Here is a 15,088-nt window from a genome sequence, read left to right on the forward strand (position 1 = left end):
ACCTAGTCCTTATTTCCGGTGCACCCTTTGATCAATGAGTTAGGATTGTATCAATCCCTCGCTCTGTTGATCATATCGTCTTGGCCTGAAAAGCAAGATTGTTCTCGAGCTTAGTAACATATCGGTGGTTCGTGATTTCCGAATATCTTCTCGGAGATATCGCCAGGTTGTCACCTGACCACTATGTTGAGCTCGTGATCAAGTTGGTTTCTCTATGAACCACCCCTTCTCCAAGAATCTGCGTCAGATACCCCGAGCGAGTTGGTTAGGCTAAACAACAACTTGGAGAGTTGGAAGATGAAAGATTGTCCGACTTAGATCATTTTACGGGATATCTTGTGTGTGTGTGTTGAAGATAGATGATATCTTCCTTGATGGAACCTCATGGTCAATTATTGGATCTATTGTCTTGCCAAAACTTTGATTTGAGTGTGGGCTATCCTCAAATCAAATCAGAACCAACGATGTTCCTAATGTTGTCTTACTCGTGGTTGATTCCTCGAGCATACACCATTATGTCTTTTGGGTCTGACCAATACTATCACCTTGTTCACATAGTTATGGAATTCCATCTCCATGGGAATCTGGATGGATTGTTGTTGAGCCCATCGACAACATCCTTATCTTCTTCATGATTTTGTTGGACATTAAGTTAGTATTGGAAACTTCCATAAGCATTATCTTCATGTCCCGTGCATGAAGCATATGTTCAGATGTAAGAAGTGACTTCCTCAGATTCACGTGCATTAGGTGCAAGTTGCCGCCATGAATTCGAGAAAGATTGTTTTGCTTTCTTCGGAATCATCCCAAGTCAGTCATGCATGTGCGAAGTATTCCATGGTTTGATAGGCTCGCTACCTCCACTCCATGTGTAATCCCTAGCACACCAAGCCACTGATTGATTTGTTTAAGGAAAAGAAGTTCTTAAGTGGTACTCCTTAAGGACCCAAAGGTACATGCGCAGGACTTTGCTCTCCGCAATGATGGTTCTCAACCGGGACTCGGTAGTGTTTTATTGTAAGACTACCATGTGATCATGTTTGTCTAGGACAGCGTGTTCACATGTGTGTAGCAGAACCAACTCATGTTTTGGAGCTTGCTATCGTAGTCCATTTCCCGAGAATCTCGCAACGTCATTTCGTCGATTTGTGTTGCAAACTTTCGTTTTTCTTCCTAGACTCGATGAGTCTGGAATATCCTAACACCGACCAGATCTGAATCTCAGGAAGATATGATGGTTGGAACATTTCCCAAGAACTATAATAATGGTCTCTCTGTAACCGGTTAAGTGGATATCGTGGCCAACACACCCAGCCGGAAGACCTATTATTGTAGTATCTTGATTGAGGAAGTTGGCCACCTCCCCATGAGGATTTCTTATGGATTTACTTCCGTAGTTATTCCTTATGATTTTTGTGTTCCTGAAGTCCGACCTTTTTACTTGACGTTCTAGATATCAAACCATAGCTATGAATGGGATACACTAGCACATCAAGGAGAACATTAGAAGCGGAGTGCTAAATGTCTCTCGGTCGATTATCCAGATCTTGGGACCTTGGCCTTACTAAGGTGAAATCTGAGAAGGTGTTATCTTCCTTTGCATCTGCATCTTCCACCGGTATTCATCATGGTAGTATGATGTGCTGCCAGGATCCTCGCTTCGGAAATTGGTAAAACCTTGATGAATATGGAAATGCTCAAGTTCTTGAGAGCACGCGCAAGCAAAATCATCCCTTGTGTTGTTTTCAACAAGGTAATCCACATCATCCATTCTAATCTGGGTATGCCATTCTACCGAACCCCTCCAAACGATCGCTCGAGAATTGCCTTAGGCTGGTATAAAGAGTTTCAATGATCTCTAAATCAAAAGTAATTCTTTTTGCCACGTAAGGGATATTCCTACGAGTCACCTTCCCTAAGGTGCCCCGTTATGGTATCATGGCAATTCAACTCCTCGCTACGTTGACAACCGATCACCACATTCTTAAGTCTGGAATTGTTGTCTACCTAGCGAGCCCTTGTCATCTGTCTCACTCCATTTCTTCAGATGTATGCTTCGTGTCTCAGCTCGAGAGATGTGTTAATGTCTCATCCCATGAATTGATCCTGAGTTGTTTGGTCTTCAAGAAGATCGATTCTTCTAGAGTTTTCCTTTCCTCTTCTTGTCATGTTAGTTGGAGTTCTCAGAACAAGACGACGAGACAAGATGGTGATCAATTCAACGTTCTGATGAAGTGCCACCTGGATCATGAAGATTATGTTAGTTTGCGTTCCCCCTTCATCCTACCCTACGCTTGAATCTCGGGACGAGATTCTTATTTAGTGGGGGCGAGTTGTCACATCCCTAGCTTCTGGTGCTGCCTAGTATTTGCATCTTGCTTGCATCATGTTTAAATTTCTCAGAATTTGAATTGGGGATGTTCAAACCCTAGCACCTAATGAATTCAACTAGGTTCAACTAAAAATATTTTCAATAAACCCAAAATGCTCCTTAGAAAAGTTCATGATTTTTGTTAAAGGTGAAAACCTCTGCCAAAAATGATGCACATATTTCTAGGCCATTCTGGATTTTTGAATTAAATCTTATTGTATTTGACTTTGGGCATTTAAATTCTATAAATAATTTAAATGTTCAAATAATGTTGGAACTATTTTTGGGCCACTAAAATAATTCAGCAAGTGTCCATGAATATTTTCAGGATTTTAGGAAATGCCTTGGTATTTCTCCTAAGCTCAAAACAGAGGCAAATAATTAGAAAACAAAAACAAGTTAGAAAACAGAAGAGAGGGAGGGCTTACCTGGCCTCACCTGAGCAGCCCACCTACCTGTGCGGCCCAGCACCGCAGCTGGCCGGCCCAGCCAACTGGCCCAGCCCACCACCGCAGCTCCTCCTGTCGTCTTATTCGTCGGACAGAAGGACGAGCGCGTGCCCGACGCCCGCACGCCCACGCCCAGGCCCAGGCCACCTCCTCCCTTCCTGCCTTCCTGGCTCCTCGCCGGTGCTCCTAAATGACGCCTCGGAGCGCCACGTACCCCCCTGGACCGCTCTCACTCTCTCCCGTGCTTCCCCACCTCCTCTGTTTCTCTCGCGCACAGCCACCCGAGCGCCACCGTTGCCGCCGCTCGTTGCTGCCGCACCCACCACCGATGCCTTGCCTCCCCGATCAGTCCAGCACCTCCGCCACCTTGCACCATGCCTCTCCATCGAAGAAAGCTAACGCGGAGGCCCTGTGGAGCCGACATCCTCGCCATCTTCCTTGTCCCTGTCCGGTGATCGCCGTCGTCGATTCGCCGCACGCAGGACGTCCCCGAGGCCGCTGAGCTTGTCTGCGTGACCGCTGTGAGCTTCCGCACCAAATCCCCCTCTTCCCCGCCTCGATTTCTTGCTGTAGCCGTCGCCCACTTGAAGACCGAACCGCACTGCCGCACGAACCCGTCGCCGACGAGGCTCCGGTGACCAAATGGTCTCGTGCGTACCTCCGTTGGGCTCGTGAGCTCTCGTAGACCCCGTAGGTGCAAACGGCTTGTCCTCCCGCAGGCAGTAGCACCAAAACCGCGAGCACCCGAACTCCGGTCGCCGCCGATTTGGTCGCCGCCGTCGATCCCGACCACCGCAGCTCCTACCACCGCCACCAATGGATGCGCCTCACTCCCAGGAACCCATAGGTGCAACCCGCGCATCGAATGGTGCCCTGTAGAGCATTTCCGAGCCGCCCCGCCGTCTCTGTCGTCGCCGGCGGCTAAACGCCGGCGGGCTGACCGTGTTGACCGGCGAGGTTTGACCCCGGCTAACCAGAGGTTTGACCCCTCTCTCTCACTGACATGCGGGCCCCGCCCGGCTAACTAAGTAGTTAGGGCTAATCCTATCTAGGTTAGTTAGGTTAGTTACTGACTAGTGGGCCCAGGCCCTAATTAACCTAGGTTAGTGCTAACGTAACACTAACTAACCCTATTAGTTAGTTGCTACACTGACATGTGGGCCCCAGCCGTCAGGTTTGACCTGGGCTGGCACCTTTGACCTGATGACGTCACCCCGACGTCAAGCTGACGCAGTTAATTATTTTCTGGATTTATTCTTATACAGGAAAATCCAGAAAATATCCAAAACTTCTAAAATTCATAGAAATTCAACCGTAACTCCAAATGAAATAAATTATATATGAAAAATGATCAGAAAAAACCAATATATCCATCTGTACCATTTTCATGCATGTTACAACAACTTATGGCTGCTGTTTAGGACAAATCATATAAATGACATTTGAATTTCACATATGGAGTTTGGATTTGAACTTAGGGTTCAGACCAGCTTCGTTTAACCTGCTACTAGTTGTGCATTGTCACATTCATATTGCCATGTCACATTCATGCATCATATTGTGCATTGCATTGATTGTGTTCTTCCTTGTTTGCCGGTATTTGTCCCCTCTCAGTAGACGTGTTCCGACGATGAGTTCGATGACACCGATGACGAACTATACTATCTTCAGAAGTGCCAGGCAAGCAAAACCCCCTTGTTCATTCCGATACAATCCCACTCTCTCGCTCCTGCTCTCTTTTACTGCATTAGGACAACACCAATTCATCTGTTACTTGCTGCGGTAGCTGAACCCCTTTATCCTTTGCATAACCTGTCATTGCCACAGTAAATAGATGAAACCCACTAGCATGAGTAGGAGTTGTTTGAGCCCTGTTGTGCCTACTCATTCATGCTTGTTTTGTCATGCCTGCTACTGCTTAGAGTTGAGTCAGGTCTGATTCATCGGGGATGAATCAGAGGTGTGTGAACAAGTCCTACTGTGTGTGAGCTAAGTGTGTGAACACGATTTGGTAAAGGTAGCGGTGAGAGGCCATGTAGGAGTACATGGTGGGTTATCTCATTGCAGCCATCCTTAGGAACTGAGTTCTGTGTTTGTGATCCATGACCAGTTACTACCACGCATTGGAATGATTAAGTGCCCCTCTCGACTTATTAATCAACTCGATCTCTGTCCAGGAGTTGCAACTAGTTTCTAGTGTTTGTAGGTAGTGTTAGTAGTCTCCCAAGTGGCACCCGGTACAGGTGGGCTTGGGACAGACTAGGCACAATGGCCCGGTGTACCAAGTAGCACCCGGATGGTGGGCTTGGGAACCCTGCACACATCGTTTGGGGCCGTGAGCGACACCCTGGCCGGATCTCCTTGCGGATGGAACCCGAATAGGCGATAAACCTGGACGAGAGACTTGTGTGATTAGTCAGGTCGTGGCCGACACCCTCGCTGGGCTTCCGCTTGAAGGTTGTTGAGTACATGTCGTGTAAACGGCGGTAAGTGGTGAGAGCGTGTGTGAAGAAGTACACCCCTGCAGGGTTAATATGATCTATTCGAATAGCCATGTCCGCGATAAAGGACTTCTGGGTTGCCTGTACAGTTCATAGACAAGTGAAAGTGGATACTCTAAAATACGCAAGATAAGCATTAGTGCTATGGATGGCGTTCTCGTAGAGAGACGGGAGCGGATCCATAGTGGTGTATTGATATGGTGAATATGTGGACTCGTGTGCGCCACCTCAAAAGAGTTACTTGCAGTCATAGTTCAGGATAGCCACCGAGTCAAAGCTGGCTTACTGCAGTTAAACGCCACCATCCCCTTGTTGATAATGATGCATATGTAGTTAGATCTGATGTAAGTCTTGCTGGGTACATTTGTACTCATGTTGCTTAATTTATGTTTTTGCAGAGAGACTTCAGTCTCGCTAGTAGTACCGCGTGGACTTCGACGTTTAGCTTGTTACCTCAGCTACGATCTTGTGCCCTCGGCAGGATCTGATAGACAGTCAGGCTTCTCAGCCTTTTTCTTTTGTAGATGTCTGTACTCAGACATGTTAAGCTTCCGCTTGTGCTTGACTTGTTTGCTCTGAATGTTGGGTCATGAGACCCATGATTGTAATATCTCGCTCCTCGGAGCCTATTGAATAAAATGCTTGAGTTGTAGAGTCATGTTGTGATGCCATGTTGTATTTGCACATATCGAGCATATTGTGTGTATGTTATTGAAATGCTTGGTATGTGTGGGATCTGACTATCTAGTTGTTTATCCTTAGTAGCCTCTCTTACCGGGAAATGTCTCCTTGTGTTTCCACTGAGCCATGGTAGCTTGCTACTGCTCCGGAACACTTAGGCTGGCCGGCATGTGTGCTTCTTCATTCCTGTGTCTGTCCCCTCGGGGAAATGTCATGCGATGAATTCCGGAGTCCTGTTAGCCCGCTACAGCCCGGTTCACCGGAGTCCTGCTAGCCCAGTGCTACAGCCTGGATTCACTCGCTGATGACCGACACGTTCGTTGTTGGGTCATGTATGCCTGTCCCTGTAAGTTAGTGCCACTTTGGGTTCACGACTAGCCATGTCAGCCCGGGTTCTTTGTCATATGGATGCTAGCGGCACTATCATATACGTGAGCCAAAAGGCGCAAATGGTCCCGGGCCAGGTAAGGTGGCACCCGTGGGAATACCGTGCGTGAGGCCGCAATGTGATATGATGTGTTACATGCTAGATCGGTGTGACTTAGGATCGGGGTCCTGACAAATCACTAACATGATTCGGACAGACTTAAGCATCGCTATGGATGAGAAAGTCTCATCGTAGTCAACCCCTTGAACTTGTCGAAAACCTTTCGCAACAATTCGAGCTTTGTAGACAGTAACATTACCATCAGCGTAAGTCTTCTTCTTGAAGATCCATTTATTCTTGATGGCTTGCCGATCATCGGGCAAGTCAACCAAAGTCCATACTTTGTTCTCATACATGGATCCCATCTCGGATTTCATGGCCTCAAGCCATTTTGCAGAATCTGGGCTCATCATCGCTTCCTCATAGTTCGTAGGTTCGCCATGGTCCAGTAACATGACCTCCAGAATAGGATTACCGTACCACTCTGGTGCGGATCTTACTCTGGTTAACCTACGAGGTCCGGTAGTAACTTGATCTGAAGTTTCATGATCAATATCATTAGCTTCCTCACTAATTGGTGTAGTTGTCACAGGAACCGGTTTCTGTGATGAACTACTTTCCAATAAGGGAGCAGGTACAGTTACCTCATCAAGTTCTACTTTCCTCCCACTCACTTCTTTCGAGAGAAACTCCTTCTCTAGAAAGGATCCGAATTTAGCAACAAAAGTCTTGCCTTCAGATCTGTGATAGAAGGTGTACCCAATAGTCTCCTTTGGGTATCCTATGAAGACACATTTCTCAGATTTTGGTTCGAGCTTATCAGGTTGATGTTTTTTCACATAAGCATCGCAGCCCCAAACTTTGAGAAACGACAACTTTGGTTTCTTGCCAAACCACAGTTCATAAGGCGTCGTCTCAATAGATTTTGATGGTGCCCTATTTAACGTGAATGCGGCCGTCTCTAAAGCATAACCCCAAAATGATAGCAGTAAATCAGTAAGAGACATCATAGATCACACCATATCTAGTAATGTACGATTACGACGTTCAGACACACCATTACGTTGTGGTGTTCCGGGTGGCGTGAGTTGCGAAACTATTCCGCATTGTTTCAAATGTAAACCAAACTCATAACTCAAATATACTCCTCCACGATTAGATCATAGAAATTTTATTTTCTTGTTACGATGATTTTCCACTTCACTCTAAAATTCTTTGAACTTTTCAAATGTTTCAGACTTATGTTTCATTAAGTAGATATACACATATCTGCTCAAATCATCTGTGAAGGTGAGAAAATAATGATACCCACCGCAAGCCTCAATGTTCATTGGACCACATACATCAGTATGTATGATTTCCAACAAATCTGTTGCTTGCTCCATAGTTCCGGAGAACGGCGTTTTAGTCATCTTGCCCATGAGGCATGGTTCGCAAAGTACCAAGTGATTCATAATCAAGTGATTCCAGAAGTCCATCAGTATAGAGTTTCTTCATGCACTTTACACCAATATGAGCCAAACGGTAGAGCCACAAATAAGTTGCACTATCATTATCAACTCTGCATCTTTTGGCTTCAACATTATGAATATGTGTATCACTACTATCGATATTCAATAAAAATAGACCACTCTTCAAGGGTGCATGACCATGAAAGATATTACTCATATAAATAGAACAATCATTATTCTCTGATTTAAATGAATAAACGTCTCGCATCAAACAAGATCCAGATATAATGTTCATGCTTAACACTGTCACCAAATAACAATTATTCAGCTCTGAAACTAATCCCGAAGGTAGATGTAGAGGTAGTGTGCCGACCGCGATCACATCGACTTTGGAACCATTTCCCACGCACATCATCACCTCGTCCTTAGCCAATATTTTCTTAATCCGTAGTCCCTGTTTCGAGTTGCAAATATTAGCAACAGAACCAGTATCAAATACCCAGATGCTACTGCGAGCATTAGTAAGGTACACATCAATAACATGTATATCACATATACCTTTGTTAACCTTGCCATCCTTCTTATCCGCCAAATACTTGGGGCAGTTCCGCTTCCAGTGACCAGTCTGCTTGCAGTAGAAGCACTCAGTCTCAGGTTTAGGTCCAGATTTGGGTTTCTTCTCTTGAGCAGCAACTTGCTTGTTGTTCTTCTTGAAGTTCCCCTTCTTTTCCCTTTACCCTTTTTCTTGAAACTGGTGGTCTTGTTGACCATCAACACTTGATGCTCCTTTTTGATTTCTACCTCCACAGCTTTTAGCATTGGGAAGAGCTCGGGAATAGTCTTGTTCATCCCTTGCATATTATAGTTCATCACGAAGCTCTTGTAGCTTGGTGGCAGTGACTGAAGAATTCTGTCAATGACACTATCATCAGGAAGATTAACTCCCAGTTGAATCAAGTGATTATTATACCCAGACATTTTGAGTATATGTTCACTGACAGAACTATTCTCCTCCATCTTGCAGCTATAGAACTTATTGGAGACTTCATATCTCTCAATCCAGGCATTTGCTTGAAATATTAACTTCAACTCCTGGAACATCTCATATGCTCCATGACGTTCAAAACGTCATTGAAGTCCTAGTTCTAAGCCGTAAAGCATGGCACACTGAACTAGCGAGTAGTCATCAGCTTTGCTCTGCCAGACGTTCTATACGTCGTTAGTTGCATCTGCAGCAGGCCTGGCACCCAACGGTACTTCCAGGACGTAATTCTTCTGTGCAGCAATGAGGATAATCCTCAGGTTACGGACCCAGTCCGTGTAATTGCTACCATCATCTTTCAACTTAGCTTTCTCAAGGAACGCATTAAAATTCAACAGAACAACAGCACGAACCATCTATCTACAACAAACATAGACAAGCAAAATACTATCAGGTACTACGTTCATGATAAATTTAAGTTCAATTAATCATATCACTTAAGAACTCCCACTTAGATTGACATCCCTCTAATCATCTAAGCGATCACGTGATCCAAATCAACTAAACCATGTCCGATCATCACATGAGATGGAGTAGTTTTCAATGGTGAACATCACTATGTTGATCATATCTACTATACGATTCACGCTCGACCTTTCGGTCTCAGTGTTCTGAGGACATATGTGTATATGCTAGGCTCGTCAAGTTTAACCTGAGTATTCTGCGTGTGCAACTGTTTTGCATCTGTTATATTTGAACGTAGAGCCTCTCACACCCGATCATCATGTGGTGTCTCAGTACGAAGAACTTTCGTAACGGTGCATACTCAGGGAGAACACTTATACCTTGAAATTTAGTGAGAGATCATCTTATAATGCTACCGTCAATCAAAGCAAAATAAGATGCATAAATGATAAACATCACATGCAATCAATATAAGTGATATGATATGGCCATCATCACCTTGTGCTTGTGATCTCCATCTCCAAAGCACCATCATGATCACCATCGTCAACGGTGCGACACCTTGATCTCCATCGTAGCATCATTGTTGTTTCGCCACCTATTTCTTCTACGACTATCGCTACCGCTTAGTGACAAAGTAAAGCAATTACAGGGCGATCACATTGCATACAATAAAGCGACAACCATATGGCTCCTGCCAGTTGCCGATAACTTGGTTACAAAACTTTATCATCTCATACAATAAAATATAGCATCATCCTTGACCATATCACATCACAACATGCCCTGCAAAAACAAGTTAGACGTCCTCTACTTTGTTGCTGCAAGTTTTACGTGGCTGCTACGGGCTGAGCAAGAACCGTTCTTACCTACGCATCAAAACCACAACGATAGTTCGTCAAGTTAGTGTTGTTTTAACCTTCTCAACGACCGGGTGTAGCCACACTCGGTTCAACTAAAGTTGGAGAAACTGACACCCACCAGTCACCTATGTGCAAAGCACGTCGGTAGAACCAGTCTCGCATAAGCATATGCGTAATGTCGGTCCGGGACGCTTCATCCAACAATACCGCTGAACCAAAGTATGACATGCTGGTAAGCAGTATGACTTGTATCGCCCACAACTCACTTGTGTTCTACTCGTGCATATAACATCTACGCATAAAACCTCGCTCGGATGCCACTGTTGGGAAAGTAGTAATTTCAAAAAAATTCCTACGCACAAGCAAGATCATGGTGATGCATAGCAACGAGAGGGGAGAGTGTTATCCACGTACCCTCGTAGACCGAAAGCGGAAGCATTAGTACAACGCAGTTGATGTAGTCGTACGTCTTCATGATCTGACCGATCAAGTACCGAACGTACGACACCTCCGAGTTCAGCACACGTTCAGCTCGATGACGTCCCTTGAACTCCGATCCAGCCGAGCTTCGAGGAAGAGTTCCGTCAGCATAATGGCATGGTGACGATGATGATGTTCTACCGACGCAGGGCTTTGCCTAAGCACCCTTACGATATTATTGAGGTGGAATATGGTAGAGGGGGCACCGCACATGGCTAAGAGATCAATGATCAATTGTTGTGTCTATGGGGTGCCCATCTCCTCCGTATATAAAGGGGGGAGGAGGAGAGGGCCGGCCAAGGGGAGAGGCGTGCCCAAGGGGGGGCAATCCTACTCCAAGTAGGTTTGCCCCCCCTTTCCTATTCCAAGTAGGAGAAGGGGGAAGGAGGAGGTGGAGCGAAGGAAGGAGAAGGGGGGCCGCCGCCCCCTTCCCATTCCCAATTCGGATTGGGGCAAGGGGGGCCGCGCGCCACCTCCTGGCCTCCCTCTCTCCTTTCCACTAAGGCCCATAAGGCCCAATAGCTTCCGGGGGGGTCCGGTAACCCCCGATACTCCGGTATATGCCCGAAACCTCCCGGAACCATTCCGGTGTCCGAACATAGTCGTCCAATATATCATGCTTCATGTCTCGACCATTTCGAGACTCCTCGTCATGTCCTTGATCACATCCGGGACTCGGAACTACCTTCGGTACATCAAAACATATAAACTCATAATGTAAGCGTCATCTAACTTTAAGCGTGCGGACCCTAAGGGTTCAAGAACTATGTGGACATGACCGAGACACATCTCCGGTCAATAACCAATAGCAGAACCTGGATGCTCATATTCGCTCCCACATATTCTACGAAGATCTTTATCGGTCAACCCGCATAACAACATACGTTGTTCCCTTTGTCATCGGTATGTTACTTGCCCGAGATTCGATCGTCGGTATCTCAATACCTAGTTCAATCTCGTTACCGGCAAGTCTCTTTACTCACTACGTAATGCATCATCCTGTAACTAACTCATTAGCTACATTGCTTGCAAGGCTTATAGTGACGTGCATTACCGAGAGGGCCCAGAGATACCTCTCCGACAATCGAAGTGACAAATCCTAATCTCGAAATACGCCAACTCAACATGTACCTTTGGAGACACCTGTAGAGCTCCTTTATAATCACCCAGTTACGTTGTGACGTTTGGTAGCACACAAAGTATTCCTCTGGTAAACGTGAGTTGCATAATCTCATAGTCATAGGAACATGTATAAGTCATGAAGAAAGCAATAGCAACATACTAAACGATCAAGTGCTAAGCTAACAGAATGGGTCAAGTCAATCACATCATTCTCCTAATGATGTGATCCCGTTAATCAAATGACAACTCATGTCTATGGTTAGAAAACACAACCATCTTTGATCAACGAGCTAGTCAAGTAGAGGCATACTAGTGACACTATGTTTGTCTATGTATTCACACATGTATTATGTTTCTGGTTAATACAATTCTAGCATGAATAATAAACATTTATAATGATATGAGGAAATAAATAATAACTTTATTATTGCCTCTAGGGCATATTTCCTTCAGTTTGCTGATGTCTCGGCTGGGTCCTTTCTCATTCTTGGGCCGAATTGGTGCTCCCACACGACATAGTATGTTGATCGAACCAAGAAAGAAAATTTTTTGTGACATTCCATGCCACAAAATCATCCAGTAAATGGGTAGATAATGGGATCTTCAAAATCCATCGAGCATCAACACCAAAGAATATAGATCGAACCAAGGTTTCATCCCACCATCCTGTTCATGGATCAATAAGTTCATCAACAGTGGTCAACAAGATATTACCCCTTGGCGTGATAACCTTCCTTGTAGGACTTTGTGGGATCTAGTGATCCGTCCAAATATTTATTTTGGCACCCGTCCCCACTCGCCAGATATGCCCTCTCTTGAAGGTTTGAAGACCCACCACAATGCTCTACCATGTAAAAGACGAGCCCTTCTTTGGGCCTGCCATAAGCAAATTTCCATCTAGATAATACTTTGCTCTAAGAACCTGTGCACACAAAGTATCAGGGTGCGTTATTAGCCGCCAACTTTGCTTAGCAAGCATAGCAACACTGAAAGCATGTAAATCTCTAAATCCCATGCCTCCTTTATATTTTGGGAGACACATCCTCCACCATGCAAACCAGTGCATCCTCTTGTGCTCTTCTTTATCTCCCCACCAAAAAGCAAACATCGCATCAGTAATCTCCTTGCACAGTTACTTTGGGATTTTGAACACAGCCATAGCAAAAACTGGAATGGATTGTGTAATTTCTTTGAGTAGGATGTCCTTCCCCCCATAGATAAAATTTTCTCTTTCCATCCTTTTAGCATGTCAATGATTCTTTCAACCAAATACTCAAAAATATCACTCTTATCTAGTCCTACCATGGAGGGTAGTCCCAAATATCTATCTGAGATGGCTTCAGTCATAATATTTAGCTCTGTACATATTTGTGCTCTCACATCCACTTCCACATTAGGGCTAAAGAAAATACTACTCTTCCCTGCACTCACCAATTGGCCTGAGCTTGCACAATATTCATCTAACACCTGTCTCAATGAGGTTGCATTAATCATATCTGCTTTCATAAGGATAAGGGAATCATCAGCAAATAATAAATGAGAAACGGATGGTGCATTTCTGCACACCCGAACACCTTCAATGCCACGAACCTCCTCCTTTTGATCCAAAGCACTAGACAAACCTTCTGCACAAATCGAAACAAATAGGGTGACAAGGTATCCCCTTGCCCGAGCCCTCTGCTAGGGGTAAAGCCATCAGTCTCCTGATCATTAAATCTTACTTTATATTTTAGTGATTTAACACATGCCAAACACATGCTATTAATAACTCCACAATATCTCTATGGAATCCTGATACGTCTCCAACGTATCTACTTTTCCAAACACTTTTGCCCTTGTTTTGGACTCTAACTTGCATGATTTGAATGAAACTAACCCGGGCTAACGCTGTTTTCAACAGAACTTCCATGGTGTTATTCATTGTGCAGAAAACAAAAGTTCTCGGAATGACCTGAAAATCCACGGAGATAACTTTTGGAAAATATAAAAAATACTGGCGAAAGTATCAAGGCCAGGGGGCCCACACCCTGTCCACGAGGGTGGGGGCGCGCCTCCCTGTCTCATGGGCCCCCTGATGCTCCACCGACCTCAACTCTAACTCCATACATTATGTTTCACGGAGAAAAAAAATCAAAGAGAAAGTTTCATCACATTTTACGATACGGAGCCGCCGCCAAGCCCTAATCTCTCTCAGGAGGGCTGATCTGGAGTCCGTTCGGGGCTCCGAAGAGGGAGATTCATTGTCGTCGTCATCATCAACCATCCTCCATCACCAATTTCATGATGCTCACTGCCGTGCGTGAGTAATTCCATCGTAGGCTTGCTGGACAGTAGATTTACCATGTAATCAAGTTAGTTTTGTTAGGGTTTGATCCCTAGTATCCACTATGTTCTGAGATTGATGTTGCTATGACCTTGCTATGCTTAATGCTTGTCACTAGGGACCGAGTGCCATGATTTCAGATCTGAACCTATTATGTTTTCATGAATATATGTGAGTTCTTGATCCTATCTTGCAAGTCTATAGACACCTATTATGTGTTATGATCCGACAACCCTGAAGTGACAATAATCGGGATACTTCTCGGTGGTGACCGTTGTTTGAGGAGTTCATGTATTCACTATGTGTTAATGCTTTGGTCCGGTACTCTATTAAAAGGAGGCCTTAATATCCCTTAGTTTCCACTAGGACCCCGCTGCCACGGGAGGGTAGGACAAAAGATGTCATGCAAGTTCTTTTCCATAAGCATGTATGACTATATTCGAAATACATGCCTACATTACATTGATGAACTGGAGCTAGTTCTGTGTCACCTTATATTATAGCTATTACATGAGGAATCGCATCCGACATAATTATCCATCACTGATCCAATGCCTACGAGCTTTTCACATCTTGTGCTTCGCTTATTTACTTTTTTGTTTCTACTGTTACAATTACTACAAAACTGCTATTTTTACTTTTGCCACTGTCACCATTACTATCATACCACTTTGCTACTAAATACTTTGTTGCAGATACTAAGTTATCCAGGTGTGGTTGAATTGACAACTCAACTGCTAATACTTAAGAATATTCTTTGGCTCCCCTTGTGTCGAATCAATAAATTTGGGTTGAATACTCTACCCTCGAAAGTTGTTGCGATTCCCTACACTTGTGGGTCATCAAGACTAATTTGTGGCGCTGTTGCCGGGGAGCATAGCTCTATTCTTTGAGTCACTTGGGATTTATATCTGTTGATCACTATGAGGAACTTGAAAGACGAAAGAACCAAGATTTTTCCCTCAACTACGAG

Source organism: Triticum aestivum, chromosome 6B (assembly GCF_018294505.1).
Source record: "Triticum aestivum cultivar Chinese Spring chromosome 6B, IWGSC CS RefSeq v2.1, whole genome shotgun sequence".
Lineage (NCBI taxonomy): Eukaryota > Viridiplantae > Streptophyta > Magnoliopsida > Poales > Poaceae > Triticum > Triticum aestivum.